This window comes from Rattus norvegicus, chromosome 18 (assembly GCF_036323735.1).
Source record: "Rattus norvegicus strain BN/NHsdMcwi chromosome 18, GRCr8, whole genome shotgun sequence".
Lineage (NCBI taxonomy): Eukaryota > Metazoa > Chordata > Mammalia > Rodentia > Muridae > Rattus > Rattus norvegicus.
Genome location: NC_086036.1, coordinates 33,897,611 through 33,919,033, shown reverse-complemented (window position 1 = coordinate 33,919,033; position 21,423 = coordinate 33,897,611). Strand labels below are relative to the sequence as shown.

Genomic DNA, 21,423 nt, shown 5'->3' with positions numbered 1-21,423 from the left:
CTTATGTTGGGCTTTACCCTTTATTATCCTTTGTAGTGCTGGATTTGTAGAAAGATATTGTGTAAATTTGGTTTTGTCATGGAATATCTTGGTTTCTCCATCTATGTTAATTGAGAGTTTTGCAGGATACAGTAACCTGGGCTGGCACTTGTGTTCTCTTAGGGTCTGTATGACATCTGTCCAGGATCTTCTGGCCTTCATAGTTTCTGGCGAAAAGTCTGGTGTGATTCTGATAGGTCTGCCTTTATATGTTACTTGACCTTTTTCCCTTACTGCTTTTAATATTCTTTCTTTATTTTGTGCGTTTGGTGTTTTGACAATTATGTGACGGGAGGTGTTTCTTTTCTGGTCCAATCTATTTGGAGTTCTGTAGGCTTCTTGTATGTCTATGGGTATCTCTTTTTTTAGGTTAGGGAAATTTTCTTCTATGATTTTGTTGAAGATATTTACTGGTCCTTTGAGCTGGGAGTCTTCACTCTCTTCTATACCTATTATCCTTAGGTTTGATCTTCTCATTGAGTCCTGGATTTCCTGTATGTTTTGGACCAGTAGCCTTTTCTGCTTTACATTATCTTTGACAGTTGAGTCAATGATTTCTAGGGAATCTTCTGCTCCCGAGATTCTCTCTTCCATCTCTTGTATTCTGTTGGTGAAGCTTGTATCTACAGCTCCTTGTCTCTTCTTTTGATTTTCTATGTCCAGGGTTGTTTCCATGTGTTCTTTCTTGATTGCTTCTATTTCCATTTTTAATTCCTTCAACTGTTTGATTGTGTTTTCCTGGAATTCTTTCAGGGATTTTTGTGTCTCCTCTCTATGGGTTTCTACTTGTTTATTTATGTTTTCCTGGAATTCTTTCAGGCATTTTTGCGATTCCTCTCTGTAGGCTTCTACTTGTTCTCTAAGGGAGTTCTTTATGTCTTTCTTGAAGTCCTCCAGCATCATGATCAAATATGATTTTGAAACTAGATCTTGCTTTTCTGGTGTGTTTGGATATTCCATGTTTATTTTGGTGGGAGAATTGGGCTCCGATGGTGCCATGTAGTCTTGGTTTCTGTTGCTTGGGTTCCTGCGCTTGCCTCTCCCCATCAGATTATCTCTAGTGTTACTTTGTTCTGCTATTTCTGACAGTGGGTAGACTGTCCTATAAGCCTGTGTGTCAGGAGTGCTGTAGACCTGTTTTCCTGTTTTCTTTCAGCCAGTTATGGGGACAGAGTGTTCTGCTTTCGGGCGTGTAGTTTTTCCTCTCTACATGTCTTCAGCTGTTCCTGTGGGCCTGTGTCTTGAGTTCACAAGGCAGGTCACTTGCAGGGGATAAGTTGGTCCTACCTGAGGTTCCGAGGCTCAAGTGTGCTTGTGGGGTACTGCCTAAGTCCTCTCCACGGCGGCAGCAACCGAGTAGATCTGCGCCGCTCTTTCCGGGAGCCTCCGTGCACCAGGGTTCCAGATGGCGTTTGATGTTTTCCTCTGGCGTCTGGATGTGCACAGAGTGCAGTCTCTTCTGGTTTCCCAGGCGTGTCTGCCTCTCTGTAGGTTTAGTTCTCCCTCCCACGGGATTTGGGTGCAGAGAACTGTTTATCTGGTCTGTTTCCTTTAGGTTCCGGCGGTGTCTCAGGCGCAGGGTTCCTGCCGCTCCTGGGCCCTCCCCTACGGGAACCCAGAGGCATTATACAGTTTCCTCTTGGGCCAGGGATGTGGGCAGGGGTGGGCAGTGTTGGTGGTCTCCTCTGCTCTGCAGCCTCAGGAGTGCCCACCTGACCAGGCGGTGAGGTCTCTCTCCCACGGGCTTTGGGAACAGAGAGCTGCTGCGGGCCGGGATCCGCGGGTGTGGGACTTCCGGTAAACACAGGAAGTGCCTGGTCTTAGAGGAATTTTGCCTCTGTGTGTCCTGAGTTCACCAGGCAGGTCACTTGCAGGGGAAAAGTTGGTCCTACCTGAGGTTCCGAGGCTCAAGTGTGCTCGTGGGGTACTGCCTAAGTCCTCTCCGCGGCGGCAGCAACCGAGAAGATCTGCGCCGCTCTTTCCGGGAGCCTCCGTGCACCAGGGTTCCAGATGGCGTTTGATGTTTTCCTCTGGCGTCTGGATGTGCGCAGAGTGCAGTCTCTTCTGGTTTCCCAGGCGTGTCTGCCTCTCTGTAGGTTTAGCTCTCCCTCCCATGGGATTTGGGTGCAGAGAACTGTTTATCCGGTCTGTTTCCTTCAGGTTCTGGCGGTGTCTCAGGCGCAGGGGTCCTGCCGCTCCTGGGCCCTCCCCTGAGGTTCCGAGGCTCAAGTGTGCTCGTGGGGTACTGCCTAAGTCCTCTCCGTGGCGGCAGCAACCGAGAAGATCTGCGACGCTCTTTCCGGGAGCCTCCGTGCACCAGGGTTCCTGATGGCGTTTGGTGTTTTCCTCTGGGGTCTGGATGTGCGCAGAGTGCAGTCTCTTCTGGTTTCCCAGGCGTGTCTGCCTCTCTCGCATCCAACTTTTAGATGATTACTCCAAATGCTTCATTGTGGGAGTGGAGATTGTGGGCTCTAAGCAGATGCAGCAGATCGGCATGTCCTTCCAAAAGAAGGCTCTGGTCCTGATGGGCAAGAACACCATGATGTGCAAGGCTATCAGGGGCCACCTGGAGAACAAACCAGCTCTGGAGAAACTGCCGCCTCACATCTGGGGGAACGCGGGCTTCGTCACTAAGGAGGACCTCACTGAGATTAGGATGATGCTGCTGGCCAATAAGATGCCAGCTGCTGCTTAAGCTGATGCCATTGCCCCATATGATGTCATTGTGCTGAAACACCCCCGAAGCGGGAAGACCCACACTCAAGTCTCGGGATGACATGACCCCCCAAGAACTCACGTGAGACCGTCCTTGCTGTAATCATAGGAGGTTTATTAACGGGACCCAGTGCACTGTGGTCGAGACTCGTATCCCACGCAGGGGCAATGGAGTTCGACCCCGAAAGGCTGGGAGAAAGGGTGTTTAAATGGAGAAACCACAACCCGAGGGGGCAGGGATGGTGTCATTGGAAAGTGTCCAGAATACTAATGAAAAATCACAAGGAGGAGCTTCCTGTTTCTCAAGATTATTCCCTAAGATTTTAATCTAACTTTATGGTCAGCTAGTACAGGTAGAGGGTAGGGTCTGGAATTTGAGGTATTTGGGGCTTTTTTAAACTTCTGACTTCTTAGCTGCATCTTTTATTCTTTCAGTGCCTGCTCAGAACACTCATCTGGGGCCCGAGAAGACCTCATTCTTTCAAGTTTTAGGCACCACCACTTAAATCTCCAGAGGTACCCTTGAATTTGGGAGAGCTGTGCAGTTGATAAAAACTGGAGACAAGGTAGGAGCCAGTGAAGCCACACTGCTGTGCATGCTGAACACCCCCCCTTCTCAGTGGAGCCACACTGCTGTACATGCTGAACGCTCCCCCTGCTCCTTTGGTCTGATCATCCAGCAGGCATCTGACAATGGTAGCATTTATAGCCCTGAAGTGCTGAACACCACAGAGAAGATCCTGCGCTCTAGCTTCCTAGAGGGTGTCCACAATGTGGTCAGCATCTGTCTGCCTGACTGTTGACTCAGTGCTTCACTCTACCATCAATGGGTACAAGTGGTCCTGGCTTCGTCTGTGGAGACTGAGTACACCTTCCCACTTGCTGAAAAGGTCAAAGCCTTCCTGGCTGATCCATCTGCATTTGCAGTTGCTGTCCCTGTGGCTGCTGCCACCACTGCTGCTCCTGCTGCTGCTGCTGCTCCTGCAGCCCTAGCCAAGACTGAAGCAAAGGAAGAATGAGGAATCAGATGAGGATAAGGGATTAGGCCTTTTTGACTAATCTCCTCAATGCAACCAAGTCAGCCTGCTTAATTTGAGAAAGATGGAAATAAAGGCTTACTTCTCCTTAAAAAAGTAAGAGAAGCAAGGATGTGAGCTGAGAAAAAAACAAAAAACAAAAAACAAAAGCCTCTTTTTTTAAAAGCACAAATGTTACAACAATGAGTTTTCCTCATATGGTAAAAAATATAGTAAAGCAATTTGGAGGTGAGAGTTCGATAGAAATTTGATGGGTGGAGAATAACATGGATGAAGGGAAGACTTGAAGGTGATTGCTGCTGTCTGGTCATGGCCTCCAGGCACAGTCCCTATAAATAAAGATGAAGAGGGGTGGAGCTCCCACGGAATCAATTTCAGGTATTTTGAAATTTAGTCTGAGTGCCTCTCTTGCCCTAAGTGGCTAGACTAATATTAGTCCCAGTATTGTTAGATGGGTAAACCTCCATTTTTCTGGTACTGTCTCATCTTATGAACTGCCCATATGTGGATCATGATGCTGATATTTGTTTCATTTATTATTGGCTATCCAGTTTCTGGCATTATTTACCATATTATTAATTGGATCATCTACTAATCATATTCTGAAAAAAAAATGATGCATCATTGCTTCGGTCCATGTGTTAGAACTCCCTTCTTTCCAGTTTGTATGTCACGACCCAATCTCCAGTATGATTATATTTAGAGGAAAGGGATGGATGTGTTAGTGCCCTTATAAAACATGTTGAAGAGAATTTTCTTGCCCCTTTGACCATGTGGAAGCACAGACAAAAAGCTGTCATCTACAGACTATGATTGGTCTTCATCAGGTAGGGAATTTGCATCTTGGATTTCCCAGACTAGAATATTGGGCAATAAATTTATCTTGTTTTTAAATTGCTGAATTCAAGATAACTTGCCTTAGAAACCTCAAATTGATAAGGCATTTGTAGATTTTTCTTTTTACCATTCATGGTTTTTAGGAAAAAAAACTGATGACAAAAGATAGCTGTTTATTGTTAAAAATTTACATAGCTTTAATGATAATATGATGAAAAGTGAAAGTTATCTGGCTTTGTTCCATTTCTTCACAGCATATAAACTATTGTTTGAAGTACTGATACAGTTAGTGTACTACATGATCAGGCACATATAAACAAAACATTGTGTCAACTATTAATAGCATACATATGCAAGCATGTACAACATAATTTTAAAACAAAATAGACTATATTATGCAGTTAATGTTACCCATTTTAAAAACTAAAGAGTACATTTTTGGAGTAGTAGAAATACATAACTATTAATATCCATTTAATAGACACTGTAATAGTAAAAATGTTATGTTGCTAATGGGTGCTTACTGCAACATTCTGAAGAATAACTCATTTTCATGTTTATTAAACTATTTTTCTAGAATTGAATAGTAGAAGTTGGTTTTCTGGTCATAGGAAACGTGTGTTAATTTTTTTTCATTGATTGCCAAATTCACTTCCGCTGGTGTGTCATATCACTATGCAAAAGGGTTTGAGGATGGATGCTCCTCATATCCACATAAAATCCATTTTTAAAGTCAAGTATTGCCATGCCAGTGGTAAATTTGCCTTCCAATCTTCAAATTCTTTATTCTTTTCTGAATGGGTCCAATAATCTTGCAAAGTCTGATTTTCTGCTTCACAGATGAGTAGCCCTGATGGTTTTACACTAAGATATGCCTTGGAAATGGAAGTAGAAAGCTTTTGACTCTCAGAAATACTTCCAAAGCCAACTGTAAAGCTGCTGGAAGAATTGTGAGGGGAGCAGGAGTCAAGTTCACTTTAGCTGTCAGTGTTTCTGAGAGCAAAATGTAGCTCCGCAGTGATCAACTTCACTCAACAGTGTTCATTAGGGAATCTTTGTTCTTCCCCCAGAAGACATTTAACCAATAAAGATGGTCATCCATGCACATACATGTATCTGTCAAGTCATCGGTAATGAGCCATTCACTCCAGAGATAGAGCAATGGCATAATGTTCGATATTCACCTTCCTTCAAATATAATAGCTCAGTTCTGTAAAAAATACCTTTTATGGTTAATTATACAGTGTGAAATTATTTAGTTTTATATTGAGGACTCACAAATATATAATCTTATTTCACCTTTAAGCCACTATAAACTAGACATTAATATTCTCATTAAATGGAGATGCCAAATGTCAGAGTTTAAATAAAAACCATGTAGCTTGGTGGCAGCAGGACCACCATGCGCCTGGTAGGTCTGAGCTGAGTCAGCTGCCCTGTTGCTATCCTCTGCTGTTTTTCAGTGTTTCCTGTGGTCTTGTTATCCCGCTTCAGCAGCTTCATGCCCACCATGTTCTCTCTATCTTCATCTTCATCCTGAATGATTCTGGAGACAAAAGACGAATGTCTTACTATTTCCCTGCTTCAGTTCTTGACTCAGATGATTTTAAACTGATTCATTTATTTTTGTTTTACATACACAGGGGTTCTGCCTGCTTGTATGTATGTGCCAGAGTGTCATGCTCTGGAACTGGCGTTATAGACAGTTGTGAGCTGCCATGTGGATGCTGGGAATTGAATCCATGCTCTTTGGAAGAGCAACCGGGGGTTTTAACCACTGAGACATCTTCAGTCCCATTTTGACTCAGAGTCTTATCACATGGGTTTTAACTTGCCCTCACATTAGTATTTTGTTTCAAGTTAATTAAGAATTTTGCCCCAGTACCTAACCAAGCTTTATTCATCTCAAGCACTCTATTGTGTTAACTTGTCTTATATAAACATGATGGGTTTCTCTACTTTCTACACTCAATTGATCAATGAAAATTTTATTCATATGCAGAGCTTTTTTTTGGTACCAATTCTGGTCATTAAACACTTATCCAATAAATATGTCAGGTACAGTGTTGGGTGTGATAGTAACATAACAGATAGAAGACTGATAGCTTAGAATATAATTAATAGGTGATCAGATAATCACATGCATTGAACATTGCAATTGTGATAAATATTAGGTGACTCACATGGTGCCAAAACTCTACTTTAGAAGTATTTGTCTTTGTTCAGGAATCCAGAACAGGCTTCTGTGAGAGAAAGATGTTTAGGATAAAATCCAGAGAACAGTGGGAGTTATATAAATAAATAGAGATAGGGAGTTTTATATTAAGAAAAAAGTCTCTTCGGGAATAACGTGGTGAAAAGGAGCATGTGAAACTGCATGTACTGAAATAGTAAGAAAGGGTTGAGCATAGAACAAAAGAATTCAAGATGTAACATGGAGGGCGAGGTCAGAGTGGTTCACCCTGCACACTCTAAGCTCTGTGAAGTGTCTTGATCTTTGTGACATGTGAGGAAGAAATCGTGATTCTGGAAGATGTGGCAGTAGGTAATGGAGACATGAACAGATATTCATTCTTACTGGTCATGGCAGTGTGGTTATGTATAGTGTGATTGCGCCAGAGGCAGACTGCTTAGTAACTTTACCTTGGAAAAGAGTTATAGAAAGAAATAGAAAGTGTTGTGTAATGTTAGATGTGAAATGAGCAGCATTTAGTGATATTGGATTCAATAGACAGGGAAGGAGATGGCTCCAGAGTTCCTATCTAGGTCATATAATGGGCCAAAGATGAGACTGAGAGAAAGAAATTATAGTCACTGAGTTTGCTTGTTTTTAAGTTAATTGCTCCAAATAAAGTTTTTATAACTCCTGAGTGGGAGTAGAAGCCCACTCAAAGTAGCTTGAAAAAGACTAAATGGACTCTGGATATACGTGTATATGTATATATGTATATATGAGAATGTTTATATATAACAATAACTAAGCAAGTTATGGACTTGAGAAAAAGTGGCGGGGGACGTAGGAAGAGTTTGAAGAGGTCAGAATATGCTGGAAATGATGTCAGTACATGTACAAAATTCTCAAAAAACTTTTAATTAAAATAAAAGACTTAATGTAAGTATTTAGGGACTCTTATATAAGCTATATTAAGAGGACCACGAGGAAAGCAGTGCTTGGTAACGGAGGCTACTTTCTCTGACTATCAGGCTCAGCCATAAAGTCCTCACTTCATTCTGTGTCACACTCTTCTTTTAGTTTTTGGGTTTTTCCTTGGATATTTTTGTCAGCTCTGTTTTCATAGTATTGACTGGAGCTAGTGAAACTAGTTGTCCATAGCTTCTATATCCCAATTCAGACAGAGGCGGGAGGGTAGGAAGATCATTGGTTGTGCAGCCAGGGGAGACAGTAGTCTCTAAGTCTTCAGAATTGTTGATTGTATTTTGAAAAATTTAGAGATCAAGGCCCCCATCAGAAAAATAAATCAGTAGGTTTGATGGAGGTCCCAGGTATATGTATTTATGTAGAAAATGACACAACATGAATTTTATTGGTCCGTGGCTCATGGATTCTGTTTTAACTTATGGAAAGACCTCCAGCAGTCTCTGGTGTGAACTCTGGCACTGACCTCCTTTTGAATAATTACCAGTTAATTTTTTATTTGTATAATAGGTGACTCTTTTATCTAGTATTATATTGGCAAATCTGAAACATTTCTGTTGTGGTCTCTGTTTGTTGCCAAGAGAAGTTCCTTCATTGAAGGGTGAGAACTACAATCATCTGCAACTAGAAATTATGGTGGTTTAGTAAAGTGGAGTTGTAGCTTCTCTAACTCCTCTAAGAACCATGACCTCACTTGTTCTGGGTTATTGACTAGGTTTCCAGTACCAGGTATGATTTCCCTTTGGTTGAATTGGCCTTACGTCCAATTAGAGAACTGCTGGTTAGAGTTATTGTGCCATGTGGTTCATTGTTGTGGTTTATGGGCATCGTGTTGTCTCTCTGTATAAAACAACGACTAAATAAAAAAGAAGCTATGAGTTTAAGAGAGAACAAGAAAGCTTTATGGAGCTGGAGGGAAGAAATAGAAGAGGGAAAATGATGAAATTATAGTCTAATTTCAAAAAATAAAAAAATGTTGTCAAAAAGGTAAATATGAAAGCTAATAAGATGAGTTTGGAAATAAGGTTGGACCTCTCACTCTTAGAGTCATAAACATGAATGATGGCTTTAATATACATATCCATCTAGGCAGTTTCTGTACTACTTGCATTACATCAAGTTCTTCTTGTACTTACTCTTTGTTGATGATGACCACAAAATGAACAAGACCTCATCAGTATTTTATTGTCTGCATTCAGGAATTGAAAATGAAACTCTTAAATCACTGCAACATGTCCCTCCTAAAGTTCTTGCAAGGAGAATGAAAGGAAGTCCTTGGAAAGTCAAGCGAAGTGCCGTTTGTAATGATCTGGCTTTTTACAGCTAGCATTTCTGATTGTGAAAGATCCACTCTGACAAGTGTCAGCTAACACATAACATGTATTGTTTAATTACAACAGAGCTTAACTCTAAGGTCAATGGAATGTCAGTGGGAATGTCTAGTTTAAAGTGCTTAAAGGTGTAATAAGATTATGTATTTGTGAGTCCTCAGTATAAAACTAAATATTCCCACATTGTATAATTAACTATAAATTTCTTTTCTTTTCTTTTTTCTTTTTACAAAGATAAACTATTATATTTGAAGGAAGGGGAATATAGAACTTCACTCCAGGTTTCTCTTCCTTGGTCATTCTAGTAAGGATGCAGGTCTGTCATCTCTGTGAAACCTCTGCTAAGAATGATTCTTGTTCACCAAGTATAGAGATGTCCTTGATTGGACTCATGCTTTTTTTTTCTTTTCTTTTCTTGGATATTTTCTTTATTTACATTTTAAATGCTATCCCTTTTCCCAGTTTCCCTTCTAGAAACCCTCCTATCCTATCCCCTCACCCTCCTCTCTCCATAAGGATGCTTCCCCATTCACCCACTGCCTCCCGAGTCCCCACCCTAGCACTTCCCTATACTGAGGCATCGAACCTTGACAGGACCAAGGGCTTCTCCTTCCATTGATGCCCAACAAGGTCACCTTCTTCTACATATGCGCTGGAGCCATGGGTCACTTCATGTGTACTTTTTGGTTGGTGGTTTAGTCCCTGGGAGCTCTGGGGTGTCTGGTTGGTCGATATTGTTTTTGGTCCGGGGTTGCAAAGCTCCAGCTTCCTCAGTCCTTTCTCTGACTCCTCCATTGGGGACTCCTTTCTCAGTCCAATGGTTGGTTGCGAGCATCTGTCTCTGTATTTGTCAGGAGACAGCTATATCAGGTTCTTGTTAGCATGCACCTCTTGGCATCCCCAGTAGTGACTGGATTTGGTGACTGCATGTGGGATGGATCCACAGTGTGGCAGTCTCTGAATGGCCTTTCTTTCAGTCTCTTCTCCACACTTTGTCTCTGTATTTCTTCCTATGAATATTTTTGTTCCTTCTTTTAAGAATGTCTGAAGTACCCACACTTTAGTCTTCCTTCTTCTTGAGTTTCATATGGCTTGTGAATTGTATCTTGGGTGTTTTGAGCTTTGGGGCTAACATCTGCTTATCAGTTAGTGCATACCATGTGTGTTCTTTTGTGATTGGATTACCTCACTCAGGATGGTATTTTCTAGTTCCATACATTTGCCTAAGGATTTCATGAAGTCATTGTTTTTATTAGCCGAATAGTACTCCTTTGTGTAAATGTACCATATTTTCTGTATCCATTCCTCTGTTGAAGGACATCTGGGTTCTTTCCAGCTTCTGGCTATCATAAAAAGGTGGCAATGAACACAGTGGAACATGTGTCTTTGTTATATGTTGGAACTTCTTTTGGGTATATGCCCAGGATTGGCATAACTGGTTCTTCAGGTAGTACTATGTCCAATTTTCTGAAAAACCTCCAGACTGATTTCCAGAGTGGTTGTGCTAGCTTACAATCCCACCAACAATGGGTGTTCCTATTTCTCCACATCCTCACCAGCTTCTACTCTCACCTAAGTTTTGGTCTTAGCCATTCTGACTGGTGTGAGGTGGTATCTCAGGATTTTGATTTGATTTGCATTTCCCTGATGACTAAGGATGTTGAACATTTCTTTAGGTGCTTCTCAGACATTCGATATTCCTCAGTTGAGAATTCTTTGTTTAATTCTGTGCCCCATTTTTAATAGGGTTATTTGATTCTCTGGAGTCTAACTTCTTGAGTTCTTTGTATATATTGGATATAAGCCCTCTATCAGATGTAGAATTGGTAAAGATTCTTCCCAATCTGTTGGTTGCCATTTTTTCCTAATGACAGTGTCCTTTGCCTTACAGAAGCTCTGCAATTTTATGAGGTCGTATTAGTTGATTCTTGATCTTAGAGCATAAGCCATTGGTATTCTGTTCAGGAAATTTTCAAGGCTCTTCCCCACTTTCTCTTCTATTAGTTTCAGTGTATCTGGTTTTATGTGGAGGTCCTTGATTCACTTGGACTTGAGCTTTTTACAAAGAGGTAAGAATGGATCAATTTGCATTATTCTACATGCTGACTGCCAGATGAACCACCACCATTTGTCGAACGATTTTTCCAATGGATAGTTTTAGCTCCTTTGTCAAAGATCAAGTGACCATAAGGGTATGGATTCATTTCAGGGTCTTCAAATCTACCTGCCTGTCTCTGTAACCAATACCAAATAGTCAAGGCTAGCTTTTAAAAACTTTCTTTAATTAAAGTCTCCTCCCTAGAACTCTTTTCTTATTATTGGTGTGATCTCTCCTCTTTTCTGCTTCATGTTTTACCACACTGATGGTTATGAAATTTTTACACTGACTCCTCTTGGTTTAGTGTGTTCTAGATTCCTCCTCAGTGGCAGTTCAACATCTCCCTTTCTCTAGTTATCATGCACCTTCAGGGTATCTCACCCATCTGTCTCCAGCCTTGGGATTTCCCTTGAGTTCACGTTTTCAACAACATCTGGTAGCTTTTACTTATCTACCATATGGACAACTGACACCTAATAGGTCAAAAATTTAGGTTTATTGTCTTCTTTGCCCACCCAATCCTTATTTTGTAATATTTACTTACGGTATCAGTGGCCATTGACACCTTGGTTGTCATTCGTTCATTTTTTGTTGGACCTTCTCAGCAACTGCTTCCATGGCCAAATTTAGACTTTTGATAAGAACTATTGCAACATCCCAGTTTCTCTCTTTTCAATCTCCCATTACTTCAGTCCAGAGTCACATGCTTGGCACAATTATTCTTAAAATACAAACCTATCTCTATCTATTTGAAACCTCGGATGTTTTCAATGTCTTAGCTACATTATGATACATTTTATGCATAATATAAGTCCCATCATTTAGCATTCCCAGTTTGGCACTATCCATCATTTCTAGCTTTAAACCAAAGCTTCTCTCTTATAGTATGTTTTTGAGTGATGGGTACCTTATTGTTGTGGTTTGAATGAGAATGACTTCCATGCACATATATTTGAATATTTGTTCTTCCACCACTCAATAGAGTTGTTTGGGAATGGTTAGGAGGTGTCTTGTTGGAGGAGGATGTATTACTTGGAATAAGCTTTGAGGTTTCAAAAGCCCATGTCACTCCCTGTTAGCTCTCCTAGCCTTGTGGATATGTATCAAGATGCAAGCCCTCAGACACTGCTCCAGCACCAGGCTTGCCTGTCTGCCACCATGTTCACATGATGGTATGGATTCTAACCCTCTGAAACCATAAGTCTGAAATTAAATGCTTTATTTTATAGGTTGCCTGGTTATGGTGTTTTATCATAGCAATATAAAAGGGAATAAGATATTTACTCATGGATAGGACTTTCATTATCAGATGGTTAAGTACAAACAAGACAGTATTATTAGTCTTACACATGAAGAAAGTGATACCAAGAAAAGTTCTGAAACTTGTCCAAACTTATATAAATATGTATAAGAGGACCCAAATCTGCTTAACTATTCTGCCATTTTTCTTACATAAGCCATATTGTGCCTGTTCCAATGTTCCTTGTTTCAAGCTACCTCCTCTGCTTTCATTGTTATTCTTGTCAAACAACCTGTGAGAACTTATTACAAGGATCTCCAGACTATAAAGCTTTATCAGAATTTTTGCATCATAATAGAGTCAAGGGTGTCTTCTTTAGCCTTTCTCCACCACATATTCCTTCATTCTCATCTTGTTACCATCTTGTGTCTTTTATAGCTCACTTACCTTACACAACATAGTCTAGGATGAGCTTCTCAATGTGTCCTGACTGAACTTGGGTGAGACTTCTGTGAAGATTCTGTTTTACTTGTTTAAGGTCTTCAGTGTCTGGAACGATAGCATTTGATATGGTTATTTCTTTATTCTTATTAAATTGTTAGTGACTAATCTAAATATTTATTTTAATTGAAATAATTTTAGGCATTAACATATGAACATTAAGACTTTTCAGTATGCTGATCAGAGTTTATGACAGACTGTGGGCAAGTGTTTTCAAGAACATTAATTGAAATTACATTGAGTGTGGTTACTTTTTTAGGAGATGTAGAGAGCCTTGGTAGAGATGTGATACAGTCAATTTGACAGTCAATGAGACACTTCTTAGTATTAAACAACAGAAAGCCCAACCAAGTCCCTAAAGGATCTTTACGGTTTTGTATTATAGAGAAGAACAGTATTTGTTCAGAGCAGAATTTGACCTAGACCCTGTGATTCCTTGCTGTTACATGATTCCCTGTTGTCCTAAGGCTACACAGTGGCTCATTCATGTTATCAAAATGTGTGTGTGTGTGTGTGTGTGTGTACACATATGTGTGTGTTTCCCAAGTAGTTAACAGATTCTCTATTTAGATCAATTTGCGTCAGGTGAGTCGAAAGGTGTAAAATGCAGTCACCAGGCATTCCTATGCTATATTGAGCTCATGAGTCTGATGTAACACTGGTTGATGTAGCAATTGGGCTGCAAGGAGAAAAGGGAGACTCAGAAAAACCCTGCATGTGGACACAGAGCACCGGGCAAATGTAAGGAACCAAGCCACTGTGAGTGCTCCCTACAATAAAAGAGGGAGAGGTCTGGGATCCTACAGCCACTGCTGCCCTTCCTCCCAGGAGAGACTTGTACATCATTCTCAGGGATGGAGGAGAAGCACACAGAATGCCGTACTGCTTTTCTCCTGGCTAGGCTCTGGGTTGGTTGTTTCCTTGCTCCTGCTAGGCAGCCCCCACACACCCATTCCTTCTAGGTCCCAAATAACTCCTTCTTACCTGCTTTGCTTTCTCAAGTCCTTGCTTCCTGGGTTTCTGCACTGCTGTTTTCTCCAAACTCTGCCCATACTTTTGTAATGATTTTTTCCCACTAAACTTATCTCAAATTACTTAACCAGAATATGTCATTTGCTTACTGCCAAGACCCTAATAGAGTGGGCAATCATTTCTCCATTTTTTAATCAAACATATTTTCAATCACTACAGTGCCACTTTCCCAAAAGAGAGTGATTACATTACTGCTAAAGGTAAATGTTCTTTAATTAGGAGGAAATGGAGTTTCATTTTGTCAATGTGACTATTTGTGATTCCTTTGCCTTATCAGTGAGTCTACCTCAGTACATAAGCAGTGACCAGGCAGGCCAAAGAGTTTTTCTAATAATACTTAGTAGGAGCCTCCTTTTAGATTAACACAGTAATTTGAAAATTTATATGTAACTCTTGACTACAGATGGAAATAATGAATTCAAATGAATTTATCTTAGTAGATTAATGCTTTAGGATGCCTTAGCATCAATAGTCATTCTCAATAATTTGTAGTTTTTAACTAATGAAGAAATATTTTTATTCTATCTTCATGACAATATAGGATTTATCATTCAAATTACCAATATAAACCTCAAAGATGAATTATATAAATTTATGTTAATATTTTTAAAAAAATGATGATCATCTTATTTCTTTTATGTTGGAATCCCTGCCTTTGACAATGATTTTAAAAACCAAAACACTAATATTTAAGGATTATATTTTGGTATTGAATTCAATTTTGCCCCATTGGTTTATTGATTTCTTACTTAGATATATTTATAATATCATATAAAGTTAAAAATGATGACTTTGTTAGTATTATAGGATCCTTTGTTTTTAATGTGGGGTATTTGCATTTTCAAACACTTAAACATAATGTCTGTGGCAGACTCTTAAATCTAAGCTTTGAAATTGTGGTTTAACTGGTTCTCAACAACTAGGTTGTTACCCAGGTTAAATGTACTACCTGGTTTACTAAGAACTTTGGAAGTTCTTTGAAACCATTCATTTCTTCACCCAAGAAATAAACTTTAAATACTGCCTTTATCTCAATAACTATCCTAAGATCTATGGAGATAAACATTTACACAGACATAGTCCATGATGTTATAAAAATTGTGGCCCAGGTTGGAAACAAGCCACTCATGAGCAATAGCAACAAAGTAAGGCATGTGTTTTGTTGCCAATGTAGAGAGCATTCTGAAAGCACATGAGAAGGGAGCTGAAATGTATCTGAAGGGCATGGTAGTTCTGTCTGTCTGTCTGTGTCTATTTCTGTCTTTCAGATGACTGACTGAAATATCACAATGATCAGGGGCTAGTCCAGTGGAAGATGCGAGAGGAACAAGAAGAAAAGGATGGGAGGTAAAAGACAGCAAATTCTTCGTATATCCTCACATGCATGAAAATCGGAGGAATGGGCACAAAATAAGCAAGGGATGTGGAAGAGACATGGCTTGAGAAGAGCATTAGGGACACTATGAATCTATCAAGGTTTTGTACATGACTGGGTGTGATGGGAAACCACTGAAGAATCTGTCCCAGGAGTGCCCCCATTAGCTCTTGAGGAGCATCCTCTGGCTTCCCAACTGAGGAGAGAATGCAGACTGTCTCAGATGAGACCGGAGACAGATCAAGAGCTGTGTGACATTGTCACCGTCACTAGGGGACAGATGAAAAAGGTGCTGTCTGGGCTGTGAGCCCCAGGATGAATAGGACAGGACCTCAGTGAAAGAGCCTAGGAAGTGGACTTAGTTAAGACAATGCCCAACTAAGTGGGAGATCACTTACTAAACAAGGTCAAGTCCTAGGTTCAGTCACCAGCACCCAAATCCAAACTAAAGCAAGCCAAATGAAGCCACAAAGGATCAAAGAAAGAAGCAACAACACAAAAATAGGGGCAATGGAGCAATGAATGGCTCAGCTGATGAAGATGCCTGACTGTACCCTTGATGACCTGAATTCAGTTCTGGAGATGCGCATGGTAGAAGGACAGAATCATATATCCCCAGGTAGTGTTTTGACCTTCATACATAGTAACACACATACACTCACCCCATCACTGTACAAAATAAATGAATGAATTGAAATGTAGTAAATAAAAAAAAACACAGCCACCACCAAAAATAACAAAATAAAAATTAAGGAAGAAAGCTAAATGAGTAGATTTAGCAATAAAATTTTATGACTTTTTTGTCTTATCTTCCAAAGGGAGAGCAATTCTAGTGCCATTCAGGCAAATTTTGAAATTCTCTGAACATTTTTCCTTTTCTCCTGAAATTTAGCCACCACTGCTCTAGCCTTTATTTACTAATTAAGCTAAAAAATAGGACGCCCTTTTGTCCCTTAGTATTTAAAGTGAAGCAAAAGAAAGTGAAGGGGGTGGACATCAACTGGTATATACACCGTGTTTCATAAGGATGAAGATCAAATTTATTATTCTAAGTCTTCTACCATGGGTAATTGTAGATCATCTGTGGTCAGGCTGGCTTTATTGTCCCATAATTCTCAATTCTGTGATTTGCGTGTGCTCTAGGCTTGAGCAGCTCTCCCAATGGCTTCTGGCTTGGCTGTTGCTGCAGAGGAGTTGTTCCACACAGATGGCTTTTAGCAGGGGAGTCAATTCTCTGGGCATTTCCCTTGATTACGGTGCATTCTCTCTGCACTGATAGTTAGGAGAGTGAAGATTCTTGCATGGTGAAATGTTTCAGACTCCGGAGAAAGAAACACTGCACTTGGCAGATGATCTTCCTGTGACTACACATGGATGGAAAAGCTGCCTGCCTCCTCTAATTTATTCAGATAAATTTCTAGAAACAAGGGTAATGCTAAAGCAGCATGAGACACTGAAGGGAAGAGAGGAGCAGAATTTGCAGCTGTGAGTAGATATTGATTTGGGCGGATAATTACCTCCATCTTGTTATATGGTCTCATTTTCTTCTCTTGCAACCTTGCATATAAGTATAAAAATCTTATCTGATTTAACTGTGTACCCATTGGAAAAAAAATCATTTCAATGGTCTTTCCAGGAGAGCACCTGTCCAAAAGACAATAAATATCCCTCTTATTTGAAACTGATTTTATTTCATTTCTTATGTTAACTTTTAAATCAACCCTTTATTCCAGTGTTATGCAAGTTTCTTATAGAAATATTAGAAAAGCAAAGGCATTACTTTAACTTAAGTTTATATCCAGCTGGCCATTTAAGTATGGAGCCACAGTACATGAAGGGAACATGGCTGGTCAGTGTGGTTGCTTTGCATTCAGCCAGTTTTGTGATCTGTACCAGGGCAAGTTTGTCTCTATCTTTGGGTGAGCTCTTTCCTGAGAAGTGGATGCAAGTGGATCATAGAAGGTGCTTTCCCACAAATAATGCTAATCAGAAGCTAAGTTTTCTAATCAGCTGACAAATTGTGAGAACCAGAGTGATACAGAAGACATTCGGGTTTGAAGTCTCTTCTACAAGATCTGCACATCATAACAAATGTGAAGTGTTTGAGGAAGGGGAGAGATTTTCCTAAGCTTGTCACATGTACTTTATCCAGCCTTTACAGGAAGTGTAGCCGCATTCCACACTCTTGAACAGAAAACAAGTCTACCTCAAAAAGGTGCTCTTCCTCTGGAGAATGAAGCAAGGCCTCTTCATGTTACAGACTTCTTTCTCTCCTTCCTCCCTGTGATCCTTTTCCCAGTATGTGAAGAATTTCCTTCAACATCAGTATCCTGAGCTGCTGCCCATCACCTGTGGAGAGCCCATTGTTGAGGGAATCACAGCATGGGTGTGGGCAGGAAGTACCCCATCTCTGATCTAACTGAGGCAGACTTTTCCAGCGAGAGTGGATTTGATAGTCTGTGATTTACTTACGTCATGAACCCTCTAGTTCTTGCTATGTCACTTCATCCTCTACATGGTACTTGTTCAAGTTCATGAATTTCCTTTTTCTTGTAGTCATACATCTTTGTCTTAGAATGGGGTATACCTAGTTCTTTTTATCCATATCACTATTTTCAGCAGAATTTTCATAAGGTCCTTCCTTCCTTCAAACTATGGCTAATATTTTTTAAAAATTATTTTGTTTTTTTACATTTCAAATGTTATCCCCCTTCCCGGTTTCCTCTCTGAAACTACCCCCCTTCCGACTCCCTCTCCCTGCCTCTACAAGGTGCTCCCCATCCACTCACCCACTCCTGAACCTGTGTCCTAGCATTGCCCTAAACTGGGGCATCACTCCCTCACAGGACCAAGGGCCTATCTTCCCTTTGATGCCAGATCATCCTCTGCTACATATGCAGCTGGAGCCATGGGTCCCTCCATGTATATTCTTGGATTAGTGGTTTAGTTCCTGGGAGCCCTGGGCGGGGGGCGGTCTGGTTGGTTAAGATTGTTTTTCCTATGGGGTTGCCAAACCCTTCAGCATCTTCAGTCCTTTCCCTAACTCCTCCATTGGTGTTCCCCTGCTTAGTCGGATGATTGGCTATGAGCATCCACCTCTGTATTTGTCAGGCTCTGGCAGTCTCTCAGGAGACATATATATCAGGCTTCTGTCAGCAAGTACTTCTGGCATCTGCAATAGTGACTGGGTTTGGTGGCTGCATATGGGATGGATCCCCAGGTGGGGCAGTCACTGGATGGCCTTTGCTTCAGTCTCTGCTCCACTTTTTGTCCCTGTATTTCCATTAGATAGGAGCAATTCTGGGTTAAAATTTTGGAGATGAGTGGGTGGCCCCATCCTTCGAACAGGGGGCCATGCCTAACCTCTGGATATGGTCTCTACAGGTTCTCCCTCCCCTTTGTGGGGTATTTCAGCTAATGTCATCCTCGCAGAGTCCTGGGAGGCTCTTGCTTTTCTGGCATCTAGGACTTTCTGTGGACTACATCCCAGTTCCCCATACCCCAGTGCTACACACTTCTGTTCAATTTCCTGAGCCTCTGTACATCTTCCCCATCTCCTCCCACACCAGATCCTGCCCCCCTTTTCCCTCTAACCCTCCTTTCTTCTTCCTAAGTCCAGCCCACACTCTATCTCCTGTGATTATTTTGTTCCCCTTTCTAAGTAGGACTGAGGCATCCACACTTTAGTCTCCCTTCTTATTGACCTCCATATGTATCATCGATATTCCGAGCTTTCTTCCTAATATCCACTTATCACTGAGTACATACCATGTGTGTTCTTTTGTGACTGTGTTACCTCACTCAGGATATTTTTTTTTATTATAAGGACAATATTTAATTGGGGCTGGTATACCAGTTCAGAGGTTCAGTCAATTATCATTAAGGTATCAACATGGCATCATCCAGTCAGGCATGATGCAGCAGGAGATGAAATTCTACATCTTCTGAAGGATGCTAGGAAGAGACTATCTTCTTGGTAGGTAGAACCAGGGTCTTAAAACCCATGCACATAAGGACATATTTCTTCCATCAAGACCATACCTACAGATAGTGACACTCCCTAGTCCAAGCTTATTCAAACGAGGACATTCCACTCCTTGGTTTCCATAGGCTTATTTAAACACTTGAGTCTATGGAGGCAATACCTAGGCATGGCAGTATAAAAAAGTACATTTTGTCCAATTTACAACATCCATATCAGGATGATATTTTCTAGTTCCATCCATTTGCCTGCAAATATCATGAAGTTATTGTTTTTAATGGATGAGTAGTACTCCATTGTTTAAATATACCACATTTTCTGTATCCATTCCTCTGCTGAGGGGCATCTGGGTTCTTTCCAGCTTCTGGCTATTATAAACAAGGCTGCTATGAACATAGTGAAGCATGCATCCTTGTTATATGTTGGAGCATCTTTTGGGTATATGCCCAGGAGTGGTATAGCATGGCTAATTCTTAAAGATCACCTTTAATTACTCTTTTAATGTTGAGTCTGACCAATCATATCTTCAAATCTATTGGAAATATTGAATATTAAAGTAATCATCTTCAGCCTATTTGTTTCTTAATTATTTTTTTTCTAGAAATCACTTTAACTTTGGCTCTCGTGATGTCTCCTTGATGTCATCCAACATAGCAATTATAGAATGGCTTCAAGATTGGAAATATAATGATACTAATCATGTCATGTGCTTTCTATGGTTTTATGCTTCATAAAACAATCTTTACAAATTTGAAGACTTAATTTATATGCAGGGCAAGGAAGCTGAGCATGAGTAGCCATCAAGTGCCTCGGCTGTCTCTTGACCTTTTTTGCTGTTACACCTCTTATGGTATTTGTAACCACTTTCATATTTTTTCACTTTCATATTTTTTTTGAAACTAGGCTACTTAGCTGAGAGTCACTTCCTGCTTCAGTAAATCGACACATGTTCTCTGGCTCTCCCTATCATATGAAGGTTTTGAATCAAGTTAGAGCTTACAAAATGATTGTGTGTTGACAACCCTGTGAGCCCTGCAAATATAAATCTTAGTGATATTGTTTCTCCCATTTCTAGTCTCTCTTCCATTGTGCATGCTTTCCAACTTCACAGTATAAAGATTTCACATCTAGTCAGTAAACATGGAGGTTACTGAGTGTCTTAGTTAGGGCTTCATTGCTGTGAAAAGACACCACGATTATGGCACCTCTCATAAAGGAAAACATCAAACTGGAGCTGGCCCATAGTTTTAGAGATTTAGTGCATTATTATCGTGGTGGGGGAACATGGCAGCATGGAGCAGTTATTGTGATGGAGAGAGAGTTGAGGGTTTTACATCTTGATCTGTAGGCAGCAGAATCAACTGTGTGCCGCATTGGGTGCAGCTTGAGCATATGAGACCTTAAGGCCTGGCTCCAACCTTCCTCCAAGAAGGCCATAGACACTTTAATAAGACCACACAATAAGACTACATTTCCCAACAAACATGAGTCTGATGGGGCCATTCCTATTCAAACTACCACACTAGGCACTGTCCCCATGGGCTTCTCAGTACTGAGAGGAACGAGGCTCTATGCCATGGGTGGGATATGATTGGTCCCGTGAGGTTTCATAAGCTGAGGGCTCAATCCCAATTTTAGCAGTAGTGAGAAGCAGTGAGGAATAGTAGGACACAATGAGGGTAAGGAAGCAACCTTGGAAGGCAGTAGTGCCTATCTTGAGAAAGGGGGCTAGGTCTTCCAGAAGTTAATTCTCATCAGAATAAATTGTTATCCTCTCTCTAATCACTGGTTTTCTTACTTTATCTCTTGCCATATGATCCATCCCCATGACTCTTTCTAATGAATTCAAGTCATGAGATGCTATCCATCACACTTTCACCAGAACCCAATGCTTTTGAACCTCAAGAGCTGTGCATTACAGACATTTATTTTCTTGGGGCTACCAATATGGCTCAACTTGTGAAAGTTCTTGCCACCAAGCTTGGTGACTTGTATTCAGTTCTTGGATCTCACATGGTGGAAGGAGAGAAGCAATTCCTACAAGTTGTTTTCTGACCTCTACACATACCACACCCCCAC

At 40.7% G+C, this 21,423-nt stretch overlaps 1 pseudogene; it reads left to right on the top strand.

Annotated features, from left to right (window-relative positions):
• Positions 1 to 2,446: 2,446 nt before the first annotated feature.
• On the top strand, positions 2,447 to 3,938 carry Rplp0-ps6 (ribosomal protein lateral stalk subunit P0, pseudogene 6; annotated as a pseudogene).
• Positions 3,939 to 21,423: the final 17,485 nt, after the last annotated feature.